The sequence below is a fragment of the Symphalangus syndactylus genome, chromosome X, assembly GCF_028878055.3.
Source record: "Symphalangus syndactylus isolate Jambi chromosome X, NHGRI_mSymSyn1-v2.1_pri, whole genome shotgun sequence".
Lineage (NCBI taxonomy): Eukaryota > Metazoa > Chordata > Mammalia > Primates > Hylobatidae > Symphalangus > Symphalangus syndactylus.
This window is the reverse complement of record NC_072447.2, coordinates 129783383-129790250: the sequence shown is the minus strand read 5'-3', so window position 1 is coordinate 129790250 and position 6868 is coordinate 129783383. Positions and strand designations below refer to the sequence as shown.

At 44.4% G+C, this 6868-nt stretch overlaps 1 pseudogene; it reads left to right on the top strand.

Annotated features, from left to right (window-relative positions):
* Positions 1–5094: 5094 nt before the first annotated feature.
* Positions 5095–6403, top strand: LOC129476276 (E3 ubiquitin-protein ligase UHRF1-like; annotated as a pseudogene).
* Positions 6404–6868: the final 465 nt, after the last annotated feature.

The following is a 6868-nucleotide window of genomic DNA, read 5'->3' as shown; positions in this document are numbered from 1 at the left end:
TAGCCACACCATTAGGTGGCCCATTACTCAAGATAACCATCACAACAGGATATGCTGACCCACATACCCTTCCTCTTATGTGCTTTGCCCAGCCTAGCCTGCATACCCTATCCCTGATACAAATTCCCTTCTTTTCCTAATAAAAAAAAAGTCCCTATAGGCTCGTTTCAGGGAGCCAACTGGGAAATCTTTGCACCCCCCCTGTTTCCCTTGCCCTCAAGCACAAAACCCAGAAGCCTTGTCTGGGAAAACTGCTTGGCCCTGTGTTAATTTCCATTATATGGGGAGCCTAGAAGCCTGTGGTTTTTAATACTAGCTCTATCCCAATATAAATGTAACGTATTGAAGTGAGAGTGGATTGATGGGAAGGTACTTGCTTAGAATAGTATTGCTGCTGGCAATCAAGACCAGCACAGTGATCAAACGTAATGTCCCTTCCAAAGGTAGAAAATTCTGGGTACAAATGGAGAAAAGGAAGAACAGTAGCTAAGGGTAAATGAATAAATAAATGGGATGTGTGATAAAATAAATTGAATATTAGATTAACACTTCAAAAAAGGCACAAAGCAAAAGATGATACTGTCTCTTAGCTCATTTATACCAGATGCCTGAAAGGGTGAAGCCATATATTACTGAGACTACTTCTGCTTTTTGAATCTCTCAATATCAAATGAAAGCCTGCAAACTTGAATTCCCTGCCCTAGTAGGCAATTTTATACAATATAAAGATGGATTGGTCTAATTATTAATGACGGAATAGACTCCTAATGTGCCAGTAATTTTTGATGTTTATAAATCTTTTCTCATAAGGTATCTGTGGTCACAGGCCAGGGTGTTGCCTGTGCTATAATAAAAAATGCACACTTGGTCTTTGTTCCTGGTTCCTGAGCTCTTCAAACCCTTGGAATTTCCTGAGTGATAGGAAGGGCTTTCGTTAAACCTGAGTTTATGCAAATAAGGTCACTCTCAGTGGCTTCCAGCTAGCTTCAGAATAGGGCTGCTTGCCATTGGAACCAAGCACATGATTGGAGAGTTGGAACCTTTAGACTCATTGTACCCCCAACATCCGGGGTGGAGGGGACCTGATGATTGAGTTCAGTCACCAGTCGCCAGTGATTTAATCAATCATGCCTACGTACTTCATTAAATATTCTTGAACAGTAAAGTTTGGAGAGCTTCTGGGTTGGTGAGCACATCAATGTCCTGGGAAGGTGGTATGCCTGGAGACAGCATGGAAGCTCTGTACCCTTTTAGCCCCACCCCTCCATACTTTGCCCTATGCATCTCTTCCATTTGGCTGCTTCTGAATTTTATCCTTTATGATATTGCTATAATCATAAGTATAGTAGTATTATACTATTATACTGAGTTCCTGAATTATTCTAGTAAATTATCAAAGTGGAGGAGTGGGTTCCAGGAATTCTTAAATTTCAAGTTGATTGCTCTAGAAGTGTAGGCGGCCCCTAAGACTTGTGACTGGCATCAGAAGTGAGGGCAATCCTCTGGGACTGAACACTTTCCTTGTGGGTTCTGCGTTTAAGTGGTTACTATCAGAATCAAAAGACTTTGTCCTTAACTTGTGGGGTCTGTGTAAACTCTGAGTGCTTAGTGTCATAATTCATTTGAATTTTGGGACACCCAATTAGTTAGTGTCAAAGAATTGATCATTTTTAGAATGACAATGTATGCGTTGTCTGCTATGGACTGAATATTTGTGTCCTCTCAAAATTTATATACTGAAACCGTAATCCCCAAAGTAATGGTCTTTGGAGGCAGGGCCTTTGATAGTAATTAGGGTTTGACTAAGTCATGAGGGTGGATGTCCCCTGAGTAGATCAGTGCTCTTTTAAATAAATGAAGGGACCAGAGGTTTCTGTCTTCGACATGTAAGGATACAGTGAGAAGGCAACTGTCTGTTATAAAAGGGAGAACCCTCACCAAGAACCTGACCATGGTGGCACCTTGATCTCAGACTTCTAGCTTCAGGACTCTGAAAAATAAATATTTGTTGTTTAAGCCACTCAATCTATGGTATTCTGTCATGGCAGCCTGAACTGACTAAGATGGTGTCAGAAAAACAAACAACCAAAAACAAAACAAAACAGAATCCTAAACAGGAGACTTGTTTGTGGCACTGTGTCCTCAGTAGAAAGAATACATGGGTTCAGGAACCAAAGGGTAGAATCAGGGTGGCCTCACTTATTGTCATTTCCAATGTCCCTCTGGGAGACTTTGTATTTTCTGTCACTGCAACGTTGGGGTTTGTAGAGAGACAGAAACTATAAAGTGGGCACACTTTTGCTGTGTGCCAATAAGTTATAATCTACAGCTGCTACCAGGAAACTTAGGACTCCTTGTGTTCAGGGAATAGCAGGGTGGAAGAAAAGCTATTATTTTTAACAGGGGTAATTGACCTTGATTGCAGGAGTGAGGAAGTAGGACTATTCTCACAAGGTGGGGACAGGGAGAATTATAGTTAAAATCCAGATGATCTATTAGAGTCTCTCTTGGTATTTCCTTGCCCCACTGTAACTGGGAATGGACACATGCAGCAACCCCTACTTAAGTGGGATGTGATTATTAGGGGCTTAGAATCTTCAGGCGTGAAGTTTTGATTCACACCATCAGTGAAGTCCCAAAACCTGTTGAGATGAGAGTTAAGGATGAGGGTAGTTCAGAATGAGTAGTGAAGAAGGGAAAGGATGAAAACCATTTGCAGCCCTGAGACAGATGCTCTAGTTTGTCCCACTAGCCTCCCTCATCTAATTGTCTCACCAAGAAGAAAGGTTCAAGAAACCTTTGGGGGAGCTGCTGTATAAATTTGTATGGAGAAGTGCATCCGTGCAGTAAAGTACAGATGGTGGACTGTGGCATCCATGGAAGTGTGCTGTTCAGATTCTCCCTTCAAGAGAACCTGCTGCAGAGAGAATAGTTGACAAAGATACTCTAACTGCCACAACTTCAGATCTGCTGTGGTGCTTTGCAAAGGCCATTTTCCCTCTGGAAAGTCTCCAGCAAATAAGTGAGCATAGTGGAGGTACTAGAGTCAGGCCATTTCTTCTTGATGCAGGACTTCTCTACCAAGTAATCTTTGCTCAGGGAATCCCATTAGGCATGGCCAAGACTTTCTTTAATGTACTCTGAATCTTTTTCAACCCGCTAATTCCTTCTTCCCTCTTTTCTTTCACAGATGTCAGTCCTTCATTGCAGACTGAAGGTTCTTCCTACCTACTCCTGCTCCCTCTTTTTTTAAAATTATTCATAGACATTTTCCAGAATTAATCTCTTGTATAATTAATTCTCTCTTGGGATCTGTTTTGCAGGAGATCAAAAGTGACATATTATATAACGCAACTAACACTGAAACCATTTTGAACTGTTTCAGAAGTGCCATGCTTTTTCATGGTACTATGCCTTTATATACCTATTATCTCATGTTTTTGGCATGTGTCTACCTCTTGTCTTTCTTCTCTGCTTGATAAACCATTAGCAACAAAAATATCACTGGGGATTTAGTGAAAGCAGATTCAGGGGAATCCTTTAGGAATAAGCCAGATTGCATTTGGTTTTAGTTATAATAAGTGACTGGAAGATGATCTGTACAGAGAGTGAGTATATCAAACTCTGCCAACATGTTTGATTTTGAAGGACAGGAAGAAGGAGTAACTATAGGAAAATGTAAAGTTATTAAATTAAATATAAGGGATAAAAATGGGATAACGGATGGAGGAAGTTTGATTAGAATGAAGGAAAAGATGGGCTTTAGAACTGAGGTAAAACTATTGACTTTACGCATTAGAATATGATATTTTTTCATGTTATATAAGGTAAGAAAGCAAGAATAATGTGAGTTTTGGTAAATTAGTGAAAAAGTGAAATTTGAAGGAACTTAAATCTGATGTTGTCTATGTTCCTGGTCCAGGCCTGGCTTCACGAGGGTGAAACCAATTCAGTAGCATGGTTAAGGTTGCTATATTGAAATTCTTAACAATTTTATCTTTGAATTTATGTTACATTTTAAGCTTGAGATTTCAGCTCAAGTGTAGCCTGGCCTCTTGTCAACCTTACCACCTCCCCAGGATGAGTTCTAAGCTGCCAGCTTTCTGCCCCTGCTTCCATAGGTTTCACCTATCCTCCTCCCTCCTGACTATATCTTTCAACCACTGTCATCATCTGCCTGAGACAGTGATCAGGCTGCATTGCCTTTCAACCCCGGCAGAGGACTGGTTAGGATCATAGATACATTTGTAATTGAATGCATGGCCACAATACTTTTGGACAGGGCAAGACAGAGGTCATCCCTCCCATAGTCTGGCAGTGCTATGGCACAATGAGCAGGTGGTAGGCCTCTTGCCTTTCTATGTACCAAGCATCTTCTCGTGTGAAAGTTGCAATGCCTTGGGGATTCTCTATTCACATTGGGTGGAAGCTACAGGCTGTGAAAAGAGAAAGAGAGATTGACTTCCCCACTCCTTACATGCATTTTCATTTTTCACTGTGTCCTGAAAATTATATGGCCAGTTCTAAATTGGTGAAATAAGAGGTGCTATTATTTTATGAGAATGAGGGACAAAGTGGTAGAATAGGGAGTCTGAGGAAAGTGTCTATGGTCTATGGTAGCTTCTGTGCATGTTAGATAGAAGGTACTTTGATGATTATATTAAATGATGCTGCAGCCACGATACCCCGGATCTTTCCTTAGAATAAAACAACATCAGTCCACAAAGTTTTTAGAGTAACCTAAGAAACAATCACAAATGTGACTGAATTGTTAGTTGGTCTTGTTTCTAAAACCTAACTCTCCAAGTGTTGCCTCAAAATGAACTATGAGAATTATGTTTCTATGTTAGTTAGATGTCCAGTTTAAGCATGGGGTGGAACCCAATACTCTCATTTACCTCCACGAATATCCCATCCTGCAAGTACTGCAAGGACGACATGAATAGACTCTGTTGGATCTGCGCCTGCCACCTGTGTGAGGGCCAGTAAGACCCCAACAAGCAGCTCATGTGTGACGAATGTGACATGGCCTTCCACATCTACTGCCTGTGCCCCTCCCTCAGCAGCACTCCCAGCTAGTACAAGTGGTACTGCCCGAGTGCCGGAATGACACCAGCAAGGTGGTGCTGGCGGGAGAGAGGCTGAGAGAGAGCAAGAAGAAGGCGAAGATGGCCTCGGCCACGTTGTCCTTGAAGCGGGACTGGGGCAAGGGCATTGCGTGTGTGGGCCTCACCAAGGAGTGCACCATCGTCCCGTCCAACCACTACGGACCCATCCCAGGGATCCCCGTGGGCACCATGTGGCGGTTCTGAGTCCAGGTCAGCGAGTCTGGGGCTCATCGGCCCCACGTGGCTGGCATTCACGGCCGGAGCAACGACGGGTTGTACTCCCTGGTCCTGGACAGGGGCTACAAGGGCGATGTGGACCAGGAGAATTTTTTCAGATACACAGATATGATGGTTGAGATCTTTTTGCAACAAGAGGACCGTGGAACAGTCTTGTGATCAGAAACTCACCAACACCAACAGGGCGCTGGCTCTCAACTGCTTTACTCTCTTTAATGACCAAGAAGGGGCTGAGGCCAAGGACTGGCAGTCGGGAATGCCTGTCAGGGTGGTGCCCAACGTCAAGGGTGGTAAGAACAGAAAGTACGCCCCCGCCAAGGGCAACTGCTACGACCGCATCTAGCAGGTGGTGAAGTAGTGGCCCGAGAAGTGGAAGTCCAGGTTTCTCCTGCGGCGCTACCTCCTGCAGAGGGACGACGACGAGCCTGGCCCCTGGACGAAGGAGGAGAAGGAATGGATCAAGAAGCTGGGTCTGACTATGCAGTACCCAGAAGGCCACCTGGAAGCCCTGGCCAACCGAGAGCGGGAGAAGGAGAATTGGCAAGAGAGAGGAGGAGGAGGAGCAGGAGGAGGGCTTCGCGGGCCCCAGGGAAAGCAGGAGAAAGTGGAAGCAGAAGCAGGCAGGAGGTGGCCTGAGCAGGGCCGCCTCCCCTCGCTGGACATCCAAGAAAACTAAAGTGGAGCCCTACAGCCTCACGGCCCAGCAGAGCGGCCTCATCAGAAAGGACAAGAGCAACGCCCAACTGTGGAATGAGGTCCTGGCGTTGCTCAAGGGCCGGCCAGCGAGGAGCAGCCCGTTTCAGATGTTCCTAAGTAAAGTGGAGGAGATGCTCCAGTGTATCTGCTATCAGGAGCTGGTGTTCCGGCCCATTGCAACTGTGTGCCAGCACAAGGTATGCAAGGACTGCCTGGACAAATCCTTCCGGGCACAGGTGTTCAGCTGCCCCGCCTGCCGCTATGACCTGGGCTGGAGCTATGCCATGCAGGTGAACCAGCCCCTGCAGACGGTCCTCAACCGGTTCTTGCCTGGCTACGGCAATGGCCGGTGATCTCCAAGCACTTCTGACAAGCGTTTTGCTTAAAACGTGTCGGAGGGCTCTTTCATCGGCCCTGATGTTGTTCTTAGTGGTCTTAACTTAAGCATGTAGTGTTTCCTCCGTTCCCTAAAAAGGTTTGTTTTCCTTTTTTTATTTTTAATTTTCAAATCTATACATTTTCAGGAATTTATGTATTCTGGCTAAAAGTTGGACTTTTCAGTATTTTGTTTAGTTTTTTTTTGTAAACATAAAAGCCTGCAATTTCTTGACAAAATAACATAAGATTTTTAAAGATGGAATCAGAAACTATGTGGCATGGAGGCTGTTCATTTTTCTGATGTCAAGTTCTCGGAAGTTGCTGCCACCAACTCTAAGAAGTGGGAGAGGGAACAGTCCTTTCGTGTTCATGGGTTTGGCCCCCAAGGTCAGAGCAAGCATCTATCTGACAGCATTTTATCATCTAAAGTCCAATGAGATGGTTCCCCA